Here is a 21,991-nt window from a genome sequence, read left to right as displayed (position 1 = left end):
TGGCTACCCTAAGAGAGTCATAGTTACTCCTGCCAGTTGCTCCCCGTTTTACCACAGTCACATCTACAAGCTTACTCTGGCCGTTCACCAGAAGCGATACGCCATTATTTGTTGACCTTAAGACTTTCACAGTACTCCTTCCGGGAGCTCATCGAGAATGCCGATGTTTTTCGCCTGTTGACGAGGCATTTTTCTACCTTAAGAGGATCATCGTTACACCTGCCAAATGCTCGCCGTTAACCACAGCCACATTTTCAAGCTTCCTCTGGCCCAGTTCACCTGAAGCGGTACACCATTATTTGTCGGCTTTGAGACCTTCACTGTACTCCTGCCGGGAGCACCTCGAGTTTGCCGATGTATTTCGCCTATTGACGAGGCATTTGGCTACCTTAAGAGAGTCATAGTTACTCCTACCACTTGCACCCAGATTTATCACTGTTACATCCTCAAGCTTTCTCCGGCCAGTTCACCACAAGCGATACGCCATTATCTGTCGACATAAAGTGTTTCACAGTACTACTGCTGGCAGCTCCTCGGTTTGCAGATGTATTTCGCGTGTTGACGAGGCATTTGGCTACCTTAAGAGAGTCATAGTTATTCCTACCACTTGCACCCAGATTTATCACTGTCACATCCTCAAGCTTTCTCCGGCCACAAGCGATACGCCATTATCTGTCGACATAAAGTGTTTCACAGTACTACTGCTGGCAGGTCCTCGGTTTGCAGATGTATTTCGCGTGTTGACGAGGCATTTGGTTACCTTAAGAGAGTCATAGTTACTCCTGCCACTTGCTCCCCTTCTACCACAGTCACATCTACAAGCTTACTCTGGCCAGTTCACCAGAAGCGATACGCCATTATTTGTTGACCTTAAGACTTTCACAGTACTCCTTGCGGGAGCTCCTCGGGATTGCCAATGTAATTCGCCTTTTGACGAGGCATTTGGCTACTCTAAGAGAGTCATAGTTACTCCTGCCAGTTGCTCCCCGTTTTACCACAGTCACATCTACAAGCTTACTCTGGCCGTTCACCAGAAGCGATACGCCATTATTTGTTGACCTTAAGACTTTCACAGTACTCCTTCCGGGAGCTCATCGAGAATGCCGATGTTTTTCGCCTGTTGACGAGGCATTTTTCTACCTTAAGAGAGTCATTGTTACACCTGCCAAATGCTCGCCGTTAGCCACAGCCACATTTTCAAGCTTCCTCTGGCCCAGTTCACCTGAAGCGGTACACCATTATTTGTCGGCTTTGAGACCTTCACTGTACTCCTGCCGGGAGCACCTCGAGTTTGCACCTTGCACCCAGATTTATCACTGTCACATCCTCAAGCTTTCTCCGGCCAGTTCACCACAAGCGATACGCCATTATCTGTCGACATAAAGAGTTTCACAGTACTACTGCTGGCAGCTCCTCGGTTTGCAGATGTATTTCGCATGTTGACGAGGCATTTGGCCACCTTAAGAGAGTCATAGTTACTCCTGCCACTTGCTCCCCGTTCTACCACAGTCACATCTACAAGCTTACTCTGGCCAGTTCACCAGAAGCGATACGCCATTATTTGTTGACCTTAAGACTTTCACAGTACTCCTTGCGGGAGCTCCTCGGGATTGCCAATGTAATTCGCCTTTTGACGAGGCATTTGGCTACCCTAAGAGAGTCATAGTTACTCCTGCCAGTTGCTCCCCGTTTTACCACAGTCACATCTACAAGCTTACTCTGGCCGTTCACCAGAAGCGATACGCCATTATTTGTTGACCTTAAGACTTTCACAGTACTCCTTCCGGGAGCTCATCGAGAATGCCGATGTTTTTCGCCTGTTGACGAGGCATTTTTCTACCTTAAGAGAGTCATTGTTACACCTGCCAAATGCACGCCGTTAACCACAGCCACATTTTCAAGCTTCCTCTGGCCCAGTTCACCTGAAGCGGTACACCATTATTTGTCGGCTTTGAGACCTTCACTGTACTCCTGCCGGGAGCACCTCGAGTTTGCCGATGTATTTCGCCTATTGACGAGGCATTTGGCTACCTTAAGAGAGTCATAGTTACTCCTACCACTTGCACCCAGATTTATCACTGTCACATCCTCAAGCTTTCTCCGGCCAGTTCACCACAAGCGATACGCCATTATCTGTCGACATAAAGTGTTTCACAGTACTACTGCTGGCAGCTCCTCGGTTTGCAGATGTATTTCGCATGTTGACGAGGCATTTGGCCACCTTAAGAGAGTCATAGTTACTCCTGCCACTTGCTCCCCGTTCTACCACAGTCACATCTACAAGCTTACTCTGGCCAGTTCACCAGAAGCGATACGCCATTATTTGTTGACCTTAAGACTTTCACAGTACTCCTTGCGGGAGCTCCTCGGGATTGCCAATGTAATTCGCCTTTTGACGAGGCATTTGGCTACCCTAAGAGAGTCATAGTTACTCCTGCCAGTTGCTCCCCGTTTTACCACAGTCACATCTACAAGCTTACTCTGGCCGTTCACCAGAAGCGATACGCCATTATTTGTTGACCTTAAGACTTTCACAGTACTCCTTCCGGGAGCTCATCGAGAATGCCGATGTTTTTCGCCTGTTGACGAGGCATTTTTCTACCTTAAGAGAGTCATTGTTACACCTGCCAAATGCACGCCGTTAACCACAGCCACATTTTCAAGCTTCCTCTGGCCCAGTTCACCTGAAGCGGTACACCATTATTTGTCGGCTTTGAGACCTTCACTGTACTCCTGCCGGGAGCACCTCGAGTTTGCCGATGTATTTCGCCTATTGACGAGGCATTTGGCTACCTTAAGAGAGTCATAGTTACTCCTACCACTTGCACCCAGATTTATCACTGTCACATCCTCAAGCTTTCTCCGGCCAGTTCACCACAAGCGATACGCCATTATCTGTCGACATAAAGTGTTTCACAGTACTACTGCTGGCAGCTCCTCGGTTTGCAGATGTATTTCGCGTGTTGACGAGGCATTTGGCTACCTTAAGAGAGTCATAGTTACTCCTGCCACTTGCTCCCCGTTCTACCACAGTCACATCTACAAGCTTACTCTGGCCAGTTCACCAGAAGCGATACGCCATTATTTGTTGACCTTAAGACTTTCACAGTACTCCTTGCGGGAGCTCCTCGGGATTGCCAATGTAATTCGCCTTTTGACGAGGCATTTGGCTACTCTAAGAGAGTCATAGTTACTCCTGCCAGTTGCTCCCCGTTTTACCACAGTCACATCTACAAGCTTACTCTGGCCGTTCACCAGAAGCGATACGCCATTATTTGTTGACCTTAAGACTTTCACAGTACTCCTTCCGGGAGCTCATCGAGAATGCCGATGTTTTTCGCCTGTTGACGAGGCATTTTTCTACCTTAAGAGAGTCATTGTTACACCTGCCAAATGCTCGCCGTTAGCCCCAGCCACATTTTCAAGCTTCCTCTGGCCCAGTTCACCTGAAGCGGTACACCATTATTTGTCGGCTTTGAGACCTTCACTGTACTCCTGCCGGGAGCACCTCGAGTTTGCACCTTGCACCCAGATTTATCACTGTCACATCCTCAAGCTTTCTCCGGCCAGTTCACCACAAGCGATACGCCATTATCTGTCGACATAAAGTGTTTCACAGTACTACTGCTGGCAGCTCCTCGGTTTGCAGATGTATTTCGCATGTTGACGAGGCATTTGGCCACCTTAAGAGAGTCATAGTTACTCCTGCCACTTGCTCCCCGTTCTACCACAGTCACATCTACAAGCTTACTCTGGCCAGTTCACCAGAAGCGATACGCCATTATTTGTTGACCTTAAGACTTTCACAGTACTCCTTGCGGGAGCTCCTCGGGATTGCCAATGTAATTCGCCTTTTGACGAGGCATTTGGCTACCCTAAGAGAGTCATAGTTACTCCTGCCAGTTGCTCCCCGTTTTACCACAGTCACATCTACAAGCTTACTCTGGCCGTTCACCAGAAGCGATACGCCATTATTTGTTGACCTTAAGACTTTCACAGTACTCCTTCCGGGAGCTCATCGAGAATGCCGATGTTTTTCGCCTGTTGACGAGGCATTTTTCTACCTTAAGAGGATCATCGTTACACCTGCCAAATGCTCGCCGTTAACCACAGCCACATTTTCAAGCTTCCTCTGGCCTAGTTCACCTGAACTGGTACACCATTATTTGTCGGCTTTGAGACCTTCACTGTACTCCTGCCGTGAGCACCTCGAGTTTGCCGATGTATTTCGCCTATTGACGAGGCATTTGGCTACCTTAAGAGAGTCATAGTTACTCCTACCACTTGCACCCAGATTTATCACTGTTACATCCTCAAGCTTTCTCCGGCCAGTTCACCACAAGCGATACGCCATTATCTGTCGACATAAAGTGTTTCACAGTACTACTGCTGGCAGCTCCTCGGTTTGCAGATGTATTTCGCGTGTTGACGAGGCATTTGGCTACCTTAAGAGAGTCATAGTTACTCCTGCCACTTGCTCCCCGTTCTACCACAGTCACATCTACAAGCTTACTCTGGCCAGTTCACCAGAAGCGATACGCCATTATTTGTTGACCTTAAGACTTTCACAGTACTCCTTGCGGGAGCTCCTCGGGATTGCCAATGTAATTCGCCTTTTGACGAGGCATTTGGCTACTCTAAGAGAGTCATAGTTACTCCTGCCAGTTGCTCCCCGTTTTACCTCAGTCACATCTACAAGCTTACTCTGGCCGTTCACCAGAAGCGATACGCCATTATTTGTTGACCTTAAGACTTTCACAGTACTCCTTCCGGGAGCTCATCGAGAATGCCGATGTTTCTCTCCTGTTGACGAGGCATTTTTCTACCTTAAGAGAGTCATTGTTACACCTGCCAAATGCTCGCCGTTAGCCACAGCCACATTTTCAAGCTTCCTCTGGCCCAGTTCACCTGAAGCGGTACACCATTATTTGTCGGCTTTGAGACCTTCACTGTACTCCTGCCGCGAGCACCTCGAGTTTGCACCTTGCACCCAGATTTATCACTGTCACATCCTCAAGCTTTCTCCGGCCAGTTCACCACAAGCGATACGCCATTATCTGTCGACATAAAGTGTTTCACAGTACTACTGCTGGCAGCTCCTCGGTTTGCAGATGTATTTCGCATGTTGACGAGGCATTTGGCCACCTTAGGAGAGTCATAGTTACTCCTGCCACTTGCTCCCCGTTCTACCACAGTCACATCTACAAGCTTACTCTGGCCAGTTCACCAGAAGCGATACGCCATTATTTGTTGACCTTAAGACTTTCACAGTACTCCTTGCGGGAGCTCCTCGGGATTGCCAATGTAATTCGCCTTTTGACGAGGCATTTGGCTACCCTAAGAGAGTCATAGTTACTCCTGCCAGTTGCTCCCCGTTTTACCACAGTCACATCTACAAGCTTACTCTGGCCGTTCACCAGAAGCGATACGCCATTATTTGTTGACCTTAAGACTTTCACAGTACTCCTTCCGGGAGCTCATCGAGAATGCCGATGTTTTTCGCCTGTTGACGAGGCATTTTTCTACCTTAAGAGAGTCATTGTTACACCTGCCAAATTCACGCCGTTAACCACAGCCACATTTTCAAGCTTCCTCTGGCCCAGTTCACCTGAAGCGGTACACCATTATTTGTCGGCTTTGAGACCTTCACTGTACTCCTGCCGGGAGCACCTCGAGTTTGCCGATGTATTTCGCCTATTGACGAGGCATTTGGCTACCTTAAGAGAGTCATAGTTACTCCTACCACTTGCACCCAGATTTATCACTGTTACATCCTCAAGCTTTCTCCGGCCAGTTCACCACAAGCGATACGCCATTATCTGTCGACATAAAGTGTTTCACAGTACTACTGCTGGCAGCTCCTCGGTTTGCAGATGTATTTCGCGTGTTGACGAGGCATTTGGCTACCTTAAGAGAGTCATAGTTACTCCTGCCACTTGCTCCCCGTTCTACCACAGTCACATCTACAAGCTTACTCTGGCCAGTTCACCAGAAGCGATACGCCATTATTTGTTGACCTTAAGACTTTCACAGTACTCCTTGCGGGAGCTCCTCGGGATTGCCAATGTAATTCGCCTTTTGACGAGGCATTTGGCTACTCTAAGAGAGTAATAGTTACTCCTGCCAGTTGCTCCCCGTTTTACCACAGTCACATCTACAAGCTTACTCTGGCCGTTCACCAGAAGCGATACGCCATTATTTGTTGACCTTAAGACTTTCACAGTACTCCTTCCGGGAGCTCATCGAGAATGCCGATGTTTCTCGCCTGTTGACGAGGCATTTTTCTACCTTAAGAGAGTCATTGTTACACCTGCCAAATGCTCGCCGTTAGCCACAGCCACATTTTCAAGCTTCCTCTGGCCCAGTTCACCTGAAGCGGTACACCATTATTTGTCGGCTTTGAGACCTTCACTGTACTCCTGCCGCGAGCACCTCGAGTTTGCACCTTGCACCCAGATTTATCACTGTCACATCCTCAAGCTTTCTCCGGCCAGTTCACCACAAGCGATACGCCATTATCTGTCGACATAAAGTGTTTCACAGTACTACTGCTGGCAGCTCCTCGGTTTGCAGATGTATTTCGCATGTTGACGAGGCATTTGGCCACCTTAAGAGAGTCATAGTTACTCCTGCCACTTGCTCCCCGTTCTACCACAGTCACATCTACAAGCTTACTCTGGCCAGTTCACCAGAAGCGATACGCCATTATTTGTTGACCTTAAGACTTTCACAGTACTCCTTGCGGGAGCTCCTCGGGATTGCCAATGTAATTCGCCTTTTGACGAGGCATTTGGCTACCCTAAGAGAGTCATAGTTACTCCTGCCAGATGCTCCCCGTTTTACCACAGTCACATCTACAAGCTTACTCTGGCCGTTCACCAGAAGCGATACGCCATTATTTGTTGACCTTAAGACTTTCACAGTACTCCTTCCGGGAGCTCATCGAGAATGCCGATGTTTTTCGCCTGTTGACGAGGCATTTTTCTACCTTAAGAGAGTCATTGTTACACCTGCCAAATTCACGCCGTTAACCACAGCCACATTTTCAAGCTACCTCTGGCCCAGTTCACCTGAAGCGGTACACCATTATTTGTCGGCTTTGAGACCTTCACTGTACTCCTGCCGGGAGCACCTCGAGTTTGCCGATGTATTTCGCCTATTGACGAGGCATTTGGCTACCTTAAGAGAGTCATAGTTATTCCTACCACTTGCACCCAGATTTATCACTGTCACATCCTCAAGCTTTCTCCGGCCAGTTCACCACAAGCGATACGCCATTATCTGTCGACATAAAGTGTTTCACAGTACTACTGCTGGCAGCTCCTCGGTTTGCAGATGTATTTCGCGTGTTGACGAGGCATTTGGCTACCTTAAGAGAGTCATAGTTACTCCTGCCACTTGCTCCCCGTTCTACCACAGTCACATCTACAAGCTTACTCTGGCCAGTTCACCAGAAGCGATACGCCATTATTTGTTGACCTTAAGACTTTCACAGTACTCCTTGCGGGAGCTCCTCGGGATTGCCAATGTAATTCGCCTTTTGACGAGGCATTTGGCTACTCTAAGAGAGTAATAGTTACTCCTGCCAGTTGCTCCCCGTTTTACCACAGTCACATCTACAAGCTTACTCTGGCCGTTCACCAGAAGCGATACGCCATTATTTGTTGACCTTAAGACTTTCACAGTACTCCTTCCGGGAGCTCATCGAGAATGCCGATGTTTCTCGCCTGTTGACGAGGCATTTTTCTACCTTAAGAGAGTCATTGTTACACCTGCCAAATGCTCGCCGTTAGCCACAGCCACATTTTCAAGCTTCCTCTGGCCCAGTTCACCTGAAGCGGTACACCATTATTTGTCGGCTTTGAGACCTTCACTGTACTCCTGCCGCGAGCACCTCGAGTTTGCACCTTGCACCCAGATTTATCACTGTCACATCCTCAAGCTTTCTCCGGCCAGTTCACCACAAGCGATACGCCATTATCTGTCGACATAAAGTGTTTCACAGTACTACTGCTGGCAGCTCCTCGGTTTGCAGATGTATTTCGCATGTTGACGAGGCATTTGGCCACCTTAAGAGAGTCATAGTTACTCCTGCCACTTGCTCCCCGTTCTACCACAGTCACATCTACAAGCTTACTCTGGCCAGTTCACCAGAAGCGATACGCCATTATTTGTTGACCTTAAGACTTTCACAGTACTCCTTGCGGGAGCTCCTCGGGATTGCCAATGTAATTCGCCTTTTGACGAGGCATTTGGCTACCCTAAGAGAGTCATAGTTACTCCTGCCAGATGCTCCCCGTTTTACCACAGTCACATCTACAAGCTTACTCTGGCCGTTCACCAGAAGCGATACGCCATTATTTGTTGACCTTAAGACTTTCACAGTACTCCTTCCGGGAGCTCATCGAGAATGCCGATGTTTTTCGCCTGTTGACGAGGCATTTTTCTACCTTAAGAGAGTCATTGTTACACCTGCCAAATTCACGCCGTTAACCACAGCCACATTTTCAAGCTACCTCTGGCCCAGTTCACCTGAAGCGGTACACCATTATTTGTCGGCTTTGAGACCTTCACTGTACTCCTGCCGGGAGCACCTCGAGTTTGCCGATGTATTTCGCCTATTGACGAGGCATTTGGCTACCTTAAGAGAGTCATAGTTATTCCTACCACTTGCACCCAGATTTATCACTGTCACATCCTCAAGCTTTCTCCGGCCAGTTCACCACAAGCGATACGCCATTATCTGTCGACATAAAGTGTTTCACAGTACTACTGCTGGCAGCTCCTCGGTTTGCAGATGTATTTCGCGTGTTGACGAGGCATTTGGTTACCTTAAGAGAGTCATAGTTACTCCTGCCACTTGCTCCCCTTCTACCACAGTCACATCTACAAGCTTACTCTGGCCAGTTCACCAGAAGCGATACGCCATTATTTGTTGACCTTAAGACTTTCACAGTACTCCTTGCGGGAGCTCCTCGGGATTGCCAATGTAATTCGCCTTTTGACGAGGCATTTGGCTACTCTAAGAGAGTCATAGTTACTCCTGCCAGTTGCTCCCCGTTTTACCACAGTCACATCTACAAGCTTACTCTGGCCGTTCACCAGAAGCGATACGCCATTATTTGTTGACCTTAAGACTTTCACAGTACTCCTTCCGGGAGCTCATCGAGAATGCCGATGTTTTTCGCCTGTTGACGAGGCATTTTTCTACCTTAAGAGAGTCATTGTTACACCTGCCAAATGCTCGCCGTTAGCCACAGCCACATTTTCAAGCTTCCTCTGGCCCAGTTCACCTGAAGCGGTACACCATTATTTGTCGGCTTTGAGACCTTCACTGTACTCCTGCCGGGAGCACCTCGAGTTTGCACCTTGCACCCAGATTTATCACTGTCACATCCTCAAGCTTTCTCCGGCCAGTTCACCACAAGCGATACGCCATTATCTGTCGACATAAAGAGTTTCACAGTACTACTGCTGGCAGCTCCTCGGTTTGCAGATGTATTTCGCGTGTTGACGAGGCATTTGGCCACCTTAAGAGAGTCATAGTTACTCCTGCCACTTGCTCCCCGTTCTACCACAGTCACATCTACAAGCTTACTCTGGCCAGTTCACCAGAAGCGATACGCCATTATTTGTTGACCTTAAGACTTTCACAGTACTCCTTGCGGGAGCTCCTCGGGATTGCCAATGTAATTCGCCTTTTGACGAGGCATTTGGCTACCCTAAGAGAGTCATAGTTACTCCTGCCAGATGCTCCCCGTTTTACCACAGTCACATCTACAAGCTTACTCTGGCCGTTCACCAGAAGCGATACGCCATTATTTGTTGACCTTAAGACTTTCACAGTACTCCTTCCGGGAGCTCATCGAGAATGCCGATGTTTTTCGCCTGTTGACGAGGCATTTTTCTACCTTAAGAGAGTCATTGTTACACCTGCCAAATTCACGCCGTTAACCACAGCCACATTTTCAAGCTACCTCTGGCCCAGTTCACCTGAAGCGGTACACCATTATTTGTCGGCTTTGAGACCTTCACTGTACTCCTGCCGGGAGCACCTCGAGTTTGCCGATGTATTTCGCCTATTGACGAGGCATTTGGCTACCTTAAGAGAGTCATAGTTATTCCTACCACTTGCACCCAGATTTATCACTGTCACATCCTCAAGCTTTCTCCGGCCAGTTCACCACAAGCGATACGCCATTATCTGTCGACATAAAGTGTTTCACAGTACTACTGCTGGCAGCTCCTCGGTTTGCAGATGTATTTCGCGTGTTGACGAGGCATTTGGTTACCTTAAGAGAGTCATAGTTACTCCTGCCACTTGCTCCCCTTCTACCACAGTCACATCTACAAGCTTACTCTGGCCAGTTCACCAGAAGCGATACGCCATTATTTGTTGACCTTAAGACTTTCACAGTACTCCTTGCGGGAGCTCCTCGGGATTGCCAATGTAATTCGCCTTTTGACGAGGCATTTGGCTACTCTAAGAGAGTCATAGTTACTCCTGCCAGTTGCTCCCCGTTTTACCACAGTCACATCTACAAGCTTACTCTGGCCGTTCACCAGAAGCGATACGCCATTATTTGTTGACCTTAAGACTTTCACAGTACTCCTTCCGGGAGCTCATCGAGAATGCCGATGTTTTTCGCCTGTTGACGAGGCATTTTTCTACCTTAAGAGAGTCATTGTTACACCTGCCAAATGCTCGCCGTTAGCCACAGCCACATTTTCAAGCTTCCTCTGGCCCAGTTCACCTGAAGCGGTACACCATTATTTGTCGGCTTTGAGACCTTCACTGTACTCCTGCCGGGAGCACCTCGAGTTTGCACCTTGCACCCAGATTTATCACTGTCACATCCTCAAGCTTTCTCCGGCCAGTTCACCACAAGCGATACGCCATTATCTGTCGACATAAAGAGTTTCACAGTACTACTGCTGGCAGCTCCTCGGTTTGCAGATGTATTTCGCGTGTTGACGAGGCATTTGGCCACCTTAAGAGAGTCATAGTTACTCCTGCCACTTGCTCCCCGTTCTACCACAGTCACATCTACAAGCTTACTCTGGCCAGTTCACCAGAAGCGATACGCCATTATTTGTTGACCTTAAGACTTTCACAGTACTCCTTGCGGGAGCTCCTCGGGATTGCCAATGTAATTCGCCTTTTGACGAGGCATTTGGCTACCCTAAGAGAGTCATAGTTACTCCTGCCAGTTGCTCCCCGTTTTACCACAGTCACATCTACAAGCTTACTCTGGCCGTTCACCAGAAGCGATACGCCATTATTTGTTGACCTTAAGACTTTCACAGTACTCCTTCCGGGAGCTCATCGAGAATGCCGATGTTTTTCGCCTGTTGACGAGGCATTTTTCTACCTTAAGAGAGTCATTGTTACACCTGCCAAATGCACGCCGTTAACTACAGCCACATTTTCAAGCTTCCTCTGGCCCAGTTCACCTGAAGCGGTACACCATTATTTGTCGGCTTTGAGACCTTCACTGTACTCCTGCCGGGAGCACCTCGAGTTTGCCGATGTATTTCGCCTATTGACGAGGCATTTGGCTACCTTAAGAGAGTCATAGTTACTCCTACCACTTGCACCCAGATTTATCACTGTCACATCCTCAAGCTTTCTCCGGCCAGTTCACCACAAGCGATACGCCATTATCTGTCGACATAAAGTGTTTCACAGTACTACTGCTGGCAGCTCCTCGGTTTGCAGATATATTTCGCGTGTTGACGAGGCATTTGGCTACCTTAAGAGAGTCATAGTTACTCCTGCCACTTGCTCCCCGTTCTACCACAGTCACATCTACAAGCTTACTCTGGCCAGTTCACCAGAAGCGATACGCCATTATTTGTTGACCTTAAGACTTTCACAGTACTCCTTGCGGGAGCTCCTCGGGATTGCCAATGTAATTCGCCTTTTGACGAGGCATTTGGCTACTCTAAGAGAGTCATAGTTACTCCTGCCAGTTGCTCCCCGTTTTACCACAGTCACATCTACAAGCTTACTCTGGCCGTTCACCAGAAGCGATACGCCATTATTTGTTGACCTTAAGACTTTCACAGTACTCCTTCCGGGAGCTCATCGAGAATGCCGATGTTTTTCGCCTGTTGACGAGGCATTTTTCTACCTTAAGAGAGTCATTGTTACACCTGCCAAATGCTCGCCGTTAGCCACAGCCACATTTTCAAGCTTCCTCTGGCCCAGTTCACCTGAAGCGGTACACCATTATTTGTCGGCTTTGAGACCTTCACTGTACTCCTGCCGGGAGCACCTCGAGTTTGCACCTTGCACCCAGATTTATCACTGTCACATCCTCAAGCTTTCTCCGGCCAGTTCACCACAAGCGATACGCCATTATCTGTCGACATAAAGTGTTTCACAGTACTACTGCTGGCAGCTCCTCGGTTTGCAGATGTATTTCGCATGTTGACGAGGCATTTGGCCACCTTAAGAGAGTCATAGTTACTCCTGCCACTTGCTCCCCGTTCTACCACAGTCACATCTACAAGCTTACTCTGGCCAGTTCACCAGAAGCGATACGCCATTATTTGTTGACCTTAAGACTTTCACAGTACTCCTTGCGGGAGCTCCTCGGGATTGCCAATGTAATTCGCCTTTTGACGAGGCATTTGGCTACCCTAAGAGAGTCATAGTTACTCCTGCCAGTTGCTCCCCGTTTTACCACAGTCACATCTACAAGCTTACTCTGGCCGTTCACCAGAAGCGATACGCCATTATTTGTTGACCTTAAGACTTTCACAGTACTCCTTCCGGGAGCTCATCGAGAATGCCGATGTTTCTCGCCTGTTGACGAGGCATTTTTCTACCTTAAGAGAGTCATTGTTACACCTGCCAAATGCTCGCCGTTAGCCACAGCCACATTTTCAAGCTTCCTCTGGCCCAGTTCACCTGAAGCGGTACACCATTATTTGTCGGCTTTGAGACCTTCACTGTACTCCTGCCGCGAGCACCTCGAGTTTGCACCTTGCACCCAGATTTATCACTGTCACATCCTCAAGCTTTCTCCGGCCAGTTCACCACAAGCGATACGCCATTATCTGTCGACATAAAGTGTTTCACAGTACTACTGCTGGCAGCTCCTAGGTTTGCAGATGTATTTCGCATGTTGACGAGGCATTTGGCCACCTTAAGAGAGTCATAGTTACTCCTGCCACTTGCTCCCCGTTCTACCACAGTCACATCTACAAGCTTACTCTGGCCAGTTCACCAGAAGCGATACGCCATTATTTGTTGACCTTAAGACTTTCACAGTACTCCTTGCGGGAGCTCCTCGGGATTGCCAATGTAATTCGCCTTTTGACGAGGCATTTGGCTACCCTAAGAGAGTCATAGTTACTCCTGCCAGTTGCTCCCCGTTTTACCACAGTCACATCTACAAGCTTACTCTGGCCGTTCACCAGAAGCGATACGCCATTATTTGTTGACCTTAAGACTTTCACAGTACTCCTTCCGGGAGCTCATCGAGAATGCCGATGTTTTTCGCCTGTTGACGAGGCATTTTTCTACCTTAAGAGAGTCATTGTTACACCTGCCAAATTCACGCCGTTAACCACAGCCACATTTTCAAGCTTCCTCTGGCCCAGTTCACCTGAAGCGGTACACCATTATTTGTCGGCTTTGAGACCTTCACTGTACTCCTGCCGGGAGCACCTCGAGTTTGCCGATGTATTTCGCCTATTGACGAGGCATTTGGCTACCTTAAGAGAGTCATAGTTACTCCTACCACTTGCACCCAGATTTATCACTGTTACATCCTCAAGCTTTCTCCGGCCAGTTCACCACAAGCGATACGCCATTATCTGTCGACATAAAGTGTTTCACAGTACTACTGCTGGCAGCTCCTCGGTTTGCAGATGTATTTCGCGTGTTGACGAGGCATTTGGCTACCTTAAGAGAGTCATAGTTACTCCTGCCACTTGCTCCCCGTTCTACCACAGTCACATCTACAAGCTTACTCTGGCCAGTTCACCAGAAGCGATACGCCATTATTTGTTGACCTTAAGACTTTCACAGTACTCCTTGCGGGAGCTCCTCGGGATTGCCAATGTAATTCGCCTTTTGACGAGGCATTTGGCTACTCTAAGAGAGTAATAGTTACTCCTGCCAGTTGCTCCCCGTTTTACCACAGTCACATCTACAAGCTTACTCTGGCCGTTCACCAGAAGCGATACGCCATTATTTGTTGACCTTAAGACTTTCACAGTACTCCTTCCGGGAGCTCATCGAGAATGCCGATGTTTCTCGCCTGTTGACGAGGCATTTTTCTACCTTAAGAGAGTCATTGTTACACCTGCCAAATGCTCGCCGTTAGCCACAGCCACATTTTCAAGCTTCCTCTGGCCCAGTTCACCTGAAGCGGTACACCATTATTTGTCGGCTTTGAGACCTTCACTGTACTCCTGCCGCGAGCACCTCTAGTTTGCACCTTGCACCCAGATTTATCACTGTCACATCCTCAAGCTTTCTCCGGCCAGTTCACCACAAGCGATACGCCATTATCTGTCGACATAAAGTGTTTCACAGTACTACTGCTGGCAGCTCCTCGGTTTGCAGATGTATTTCGCATGTTGACGAGGCATTTGGCCACCTTAAGAGAGTCATAGTTACTCCTGCCACTTGCTCCCCGTTCTACCACAGTCACATCTACAAGCTTACTCTGGCCAGTTCACCAGAAGCGATACGCCATTATTTGTTGACCTTAAGACTTTCACAGTACTCCTTGCGGGAGCTCCTCGGGATTGCCAATGTAATTCGCCTTTTGACGAGGCATTTGGCTACCCTAAGAGAGTCATAGTTACTCCTGCCAGATGCTCCCCGTTTTACCACAGTCACATCTACAAGCTTACTCTGGCCGTTCACCAGAAGCGATACGCCATTATTTGTTGACCTTAAGACTTTCACAGTACTCCTTCCGGGAGCTCATCGAGAATGCCGATGTTTTTCGCCTGTTGACGAGGCATTTTTCTACCTTAAGAGAGTCATTGTTACACCTGCCAAATTCACGCCGTTAACCACAGCCACATTTTCAAGCTACCTCTGGCCCAGTTCACCTGAAGCGGTACACCATTATTTGTCGGCTTTGAGACCTTCACTGTACTCCTGCCGGGAGCACCTCGAGTTTGCCGATGTATTTCGCCTATTGACGAGGCATTTGGCTACCTTAAGAGAGTCATAGTTATTCCTACCACTTGCACCCAGATTTATCACTGTCACATCCTCAAGCTTTCTCCGGCCAGTTCACCACAAGCGATACGCCATTATCTGTCGACATAAAGTGTTTCACAGTACTACTGCTGGCAGCTCCTCGGTTTGCAGATGTATTTCGCGTGTTGACGAGGCATTTGGTTACCTTAAGAGAGTCATAGTTACTCCTGCCACTTGCTCCCCTTCTACCACAGTCACATCTACAAGCTTACTCTGGCCAGTTCACCAGAAGCGATACGCCATTATTTGTTGACCTTAAGACTTTCACAGTACTCCTTGCGGGAGCTCCTCGGGATTGCCAATGTAATTCGCCTTTTGACGAGGCATTTGGCTACTCTAAGAGAGTCATAGTTACTCCTGCCAGTTGCTCCCCGTTTTACCACAGTCACATCTACAAGCTTACTCTGGCCGTTCACCAGAAGCGATACGCCATTATTTGTTGACCTTAAGACTTTCACAGTACTCCTTCCGGGAGCTCATCGAGAATGCCGATGTTTTTCGCCTGTTGACGAGGCATTTTTCTACCTTAAGAGAGTCATTGTTACACCTGCCAAATGCTCGCCGTTAGCCACAGCCACATTTTCAAGCTTCCTCTGGCCCAGTTCACCTGAAGCGGTACACCATTATTTGTCGGCTTTGAGACCTTCACTGTACTCCTGCCGGGAGCACCTCGAGTTTGCCGATGTATTTCGCCTATTGACGAGGCATTTGGCTACCTTAAGAGAGTCATAGTTATTCCTACCACTTGCACCCAGATTTATCACTGTCACATCCTCAAGCTTTCTCCGGCCAGTTCACCACAAGCGATACGCCATTATCTGTCGACATAAAGTGTTTCACAGTACTACTGCTGGCAGCTCCTCGGTTTGCAGATGTATTTCGCGTGTTGACGAGGCATTTGGTTACCTTAAGAGAGTCATAGTTACTCCTGCCACTTGCTCCCCTTCTACCACAGTCACATCTACAAGCTTACTCTGGCCAGTTCACCAGAAGCGATACGCCATTATTTGTTGACCTTAAGACTTTCACAGTACTCCTTGCGGGAGCTCCTCGGGATTGCCAATGTAATTCGCCTTTTGACGAGGCATTTGGCTACTCTAAGAGAGTCATAGTTACTCCTGCCAGTTGCTCCCCGTTTTACCACAGTCACATCTACAAGCTTACTCTGGCCGTTCACCAGAAGCGATACGCCATTATTTGTTGACCTTAAGACTTTCACAGTACTCCTTCCGGGAGCTCATCGAGAATGCCGATGTTTTTCGCCTGTTGACGAGGCATTTTTCTACCTTAAGAGAGTCATTGTTACACCTGCCAAATGCTCGCCGTTAGCCACAGCCACATTTTCAAGCTTCCTCTGGCCCAGTTCACCTGAAGCGGTACACCATTATTTGTCGGCTTTGAGACCTTCACTGTACTCCTGCCGGGAGCACCTCGAGTTTGCACCTTGCACCCAGATTTATCACTGTCACATCCTCAAGCTTTCTCCGGCCAGTTCACCACAAGCGATACGCCATTATCTGTCGACATAAAGAGTTTCACAGTACTACTGCTGGCAGCTCCTCGGTTTGCAGATGTATTTCGCGTGTTGACGAGGCATTTGGCCACCTTAAGAGAGTCATAGTTACTCCTGCCACTTGCTCCCCGTTCTACCACAGTCACATCTACAAGCTTACTCTGGCCAGTTCACCAGAAGCGATACGCCATTATTTGTTGACCTTAAGACTTTCACAGTACTCCTTGCGGGAGCTCCTCGGGATTGCCAATGTAATTCGCCTTTTGACGAGGCATTTGGCTACCCTAAGAGAGTCATAGTTACTCCTGCCAGTTGCTCCCCGTTTTACCACAGTCACATCTACAAGCTTACTCTGGCCGTTCACCAGAAGCGATACGCCATTATTTGTTGACCTTAAGACTTTCACAGTACTCCTTCCGGGAGCTCATCGAGAATGCCGATGTTTTTCGCCTGTTGACGAGGCATTTTTCTACCTTAAGAGAGTCATTGTTACACCTGCCAAATGCACGCCGTTAACTACAGCCACATTTTCAAGCTTCCTCTGGCCCAGTTCACCTGAAGCGGTACACCATTATTTGTCGGCTTTGAGACCTTCACTGTACTCCTGCCGGGAGCACCTCGAGTTTGCCGATGTATTTCGCCTATTGACGAGGCATTTGGCTACCTTAAGAGAGTCATAGTTACTCCTACCACTTGCACCCAGATTTATCACTGTCACATCCTCAAGCTTTCTCCGGCCAGTTCACCACAAGCGATACGCCATTATCTGTCGACATAAAGTGTTTCACAGTACTACTGCTGGCAGCTCCTCGGTTTGCAGATATATTTCGCGTGTTGACGAGGCATTTGGCTACCTTAAGAGAGTCATAGTTACTCCTGCCACTTGCTCCCCGTTCTACCACAGTCACATCTACAAGCTTACTCTGGCCAGTTCACCAGAAGCGATACGCCATTATTTGTTGACCTTAAGACTTTCACAGTACTCCTTGCGGGAGCTCCTCGGGATTGCCAATGTAATTCGCCTTTTGACGAGGCATTTGGCTACTCTAAGAGAGTCATAGTTACTCCTGCCAGTTGCTCCCCGTTTTACCACAGTCACATCTACAAGCTTACTCTGGCCGTTCACCAGAAGCGATACGCCATTATTTGTTGACCTTAAGACTTTCACAGTACTCCTTCCGGGAGCTCATCGAGAATGCCGATGTTTTTCGCCTGTTGACGAGGCATTTTTCTACCTTAAGAGAGTCATTGTTACACCTGCCAAATGCTCGCCGTTAGCCACAGCCACATTTTCAAGCTTCCTCTGGCCCAGTTCACCTGAAGCGGTACACCATTATTTGTCGGCTTTGAGACCTTCACTGTACTCCTGCCGGGAGCACCTCGAGTTTGCACCTTGCACCCAGATTTATCACTGTCACATCCTCAAGCTTTCTCCGGCCAGTTCACCACAAGCGATACGCCATTATCTGTCGACATAAAGTGTTTCACAGTACTACTGCTGGCAGCTCCTCGGTTTGCAGATGTATTTCGCATGTTGACGAGGCATTTGGCCACCTTAAGAGAGTCATAGTTACTCCTGCCACTTGCTCCCCGTTCTACCACAGTCACATCTACAAGCTTACTCTGGCCAGTTCACCAGAAGCGATACGCCATTATTTGTTGACCTTAAGACTTTCACAGTACTCCTTGCGGGAGCTCCTCGGGATTGCCAATGTAATTCGCCTTTTGACGAGGCATTTGGCTACCCTAAGAGAGTCATAGTTACTCCTGCCAGTTGCTCCCCGTTTTACCACAGTCACATCTACAAGCTTACTCTGGCCGTTCACCAGAAGCGATACGCCATTATTTGTTGACCTTAAGACTTTCACAGTACTCCTTCCGGGAGCTCATCGAGAATGCCGATGTTTCTCGCCTGTTGACGAGGCATTTTTCTACCTTAAGAGAGTCATTGTTACACCTGCCAAATGCTCGCCGTTAGCCACAGCCACATTTTCAAGCTTCCTCTGGCCCAGTTCACCTGAAGCGGTACACCATTATTTGTCGGCTTTGAGACCTTCACTGTACTCCTGCCGCGAGCACCTCGAGTTTGCACCTTGCACCCAGATTTATCACTGTCACATCCTCAAGCTTTCTCCGGCCAGTTCACCACAAGCGATACGCCATTATCTGTCGACATAAAGTGTTTCACAGTACTACTGCTGGCAGCTCCTAGGTTTGCAGATGTATTTCGCATGTTGACGAGGCATTTGGCCACCTTAAGAGAGTCATAGTTACTCCTGCCACTTGCTCCCCGTTCTACCACAGTCACATCTACAAGCTTACTCTGGCCAGTTCACCAGAAGCGATACGCCATTATTTGTTGACCTTAAGACTTTCACAGTACTCCTTGCGGGAGCTCCTCGGGATTGCCAATGTAATTCGCCTTTTGACGAGGCATTTGGCTACCCTAAGAGAGTCATAGTTACTCCTGCCAGTTGCTCCCCGTTTTACCACAGTCACATCTACAAGCTTACTCTGGCCGTTCACCAGAAGCGATACGCCATTATTTGTTGACCTTAAGACTTTCACAGTACTCCTTCCGGGAGCTCATCGAGAATGCCGATGTTTTTCGCCTGTTGACGAGGCATTTTTCTACCTTAAGAGAGTCATTGTTACACCTGCCAAATGCACGCCGTTAACTACAGCCACATTTTCAAGCTTCCTCTGGCCCAGTTCACCTGAAGCGGTACACCATTATTTGTCGGCTTTGAGACCTTCACTGTACTCCTGCCGGGAGCACCTCGAGTTTGCCGATGTATTTCGCCTATTGACGAGGCATTTGGCTACCTTAAGAGAGTCATAGTTACTCCTACCACTTGCACCCAGATTTATCACTGTCACATCCTCAAGCTTTCTCCGGCCAGTTCACCACAAGCGATACGCCATTATCTGTCGACATAAAGTGTTTCACAGTACTACTGCTGGCAGCTCCTCGGTTTGCAGATATATTTCGCGTGTTGACGAGGCATTTGGCTACCTTAAGAGAGTCATAGTTACTCCTGCCACTTGCTCCCCGTTCTACCACAGTCACATCTACAAGCTTACTCTGGCCAGTTCACCAGAAGCGATACGCCATTATTTGTTGACCTTAAGACTTTCACAGTACTCCTTGCGGGAGCTCCTCGGGATTGCCAATGTAATTCGCCTTTTGACGAGGCATTTGGCTACTCTAAGAGAGTCATAGTTACTCCTGCCAGTTGCTCCCCGTTTTACCACAGTCACATCTACAAGCTTACTCTGGCCGTTCACCAGAAGCGATACGCCATTATTTGTTGACCTTAAGACTTTCACAGTACTCCTTCCGGGAGCTCATCGAGAATGCCGATGTTTTTCGCCTGTTGACGAGGCATTTTTCTACCTTAAGAGAGTCATTGTTACACCTGCCAAATGCTCGCCGTTAGCCACAGCCACATTTTCAAGCTTCCTCTGGCCCAGTTCACCTGAAGCGGTACACCATTATTTGTCGGCTTTGAGACCTTCACTGTACTCCTGCCGGGAGCACCTCGAGTTTGCACCTTGCACCCAGATTTATCACTGTCACATCCTCAAGCTTTCTCCGGCCAGTTCACCACAAGCGATACGCCATTATCTGTCGACATAAAGTGTTTCACAGTACTACTGCTGGCAGCTCCTCGGTTTGCAGATGTATTTCGCATGTTGACGAGGCATTTGGCCACCTTAAGAGAGTCATAGTTACTCCTGCCACTTGCTCCCCGTTCTACCACAGTCACATCTACAAGCTTACTCTGGCCAGTTCACCAGAAGCGATACGCCATTATTTGTTGACCTTAAGACTTTCACAGTACTCCTTGCGGGAGCTCCTCGGGATTGCCAATGTAATTCGCCTTTTGACGAGGCATTTGGCTACCCTAAGAGAGTCATAGTTACTCCTGCCAGTTGCTCCCCGTTTTACCACAGTCACATCTACAAGCTTACTCTGGCCGTTCACCAGAAGCGATACGCCATTATTTGTTGACCTTAAGACTTTCACAGTACTCCTTCCGGGAGCTCATCGAGAATGCCGATGTTTCTCGCCTGTTGACGAGGCATTTTTCTACCTTAAGAGAGTCATTGTTACACCTGCCAAATGCTCGCCGTTAGCCACAGCCACATTTTCAAGCTTCCTCTGGCCCAGTTCACCTGAAGCGGTACACCATTGTTTGTCGGCTTTGAGACCTTCACTGTACTCCTGCCGCGAGCACCTCGAGTTTGCACCTTGCACCCAGATTTATCACTGTCACATCCTCAAGCTTTCTCCGGCCAGTTCACCACAAGCGATACGCCATTATCTGTCGACATAAAGTGTTTCACAGTACTACTGCTGGCAGCTCCTAGGTTTGCAGATGTATTTCGCATGTTGACGAGGCATTTGGCCACCTTAAGAGAGTCATAGTTACTCCTGCCACTTGCTCCCCGTTCTACCACAGTCACATCTACAAGCTTACTCTGGCCAGTTCACCAGAAGCGATACGCCATTATTTGTTGACCTTAAGACTTTCACAGTACTCCTTGCGGGAGCTCCTCGGGATTGCCAATGTAATTCGCCTTTTGACGAGGCATTTGGCTACCCTAAGAGAGTCATAGTTACTCCTGCCAGTTGCTCCCCGTTTTACCACAGTCACATCTACAAGCTTACTCTGGCCGTTCACCAGAAGCGATACGCCATTATTTGTTGACCTTAAGACTTTCACAGTACTCCTTCCGGGAGCTCATCGAGAATGCCGATGTTTCTCGCCTGTTGACGAGGCATTTTTCTACCTTAAGAGAGTCATTGTTACACCTGCCAAATGCTCGCCGTTAGCCACAGCCACATTTTCAAGCTTCCTCTGGCCCAGTTCACCTGAAGCGGTACACCATTATTTGTCGGCTTTGAGACCTTCACTGTACTCCTGCCGCGAGCACCTCGAGTTTGCACCTTGCACCCAGATTTATCACTGTCACATCCTCAAGCTTTCTCCGGCCAGTTCACCACAAGCGATACGCCATTATCTGTCGACATAAAGTGTTTCACAGTACTACTGCTGGCAGCTCCTCGGTTTGCAGATGTATTTCGCATGTTGACGAGGCATTTGGCCACCTTAAGAGAGTCATAGTTACTCCTGCCACTTGCTCCCCGTTCTACCACAGTCACATCTACAAGCTTACTCTGGCCAGTTCACCAGAAGCGATACGCCATTATTTGTTGACCTTAAGACTTTCACAGTACT

The sequence above is a fragment of the Schistocerca nitens genome, chromosome 12 (genome assembly GCF_023898315.1).
Source record: "Schistocerca nitens isolate TAMUIC-IGC-003100 chromosome 12, iqSchNite1.1, whole genome shotgun sequence".
NCBI lineage: Eukaryota > Metazoa > Arthropoda > Insecta > Orthoptera > Acrididae > Schistocerca > Schistocerca nitens.
Note: the sequence above shows the minus strand (reverse complement) of the source record.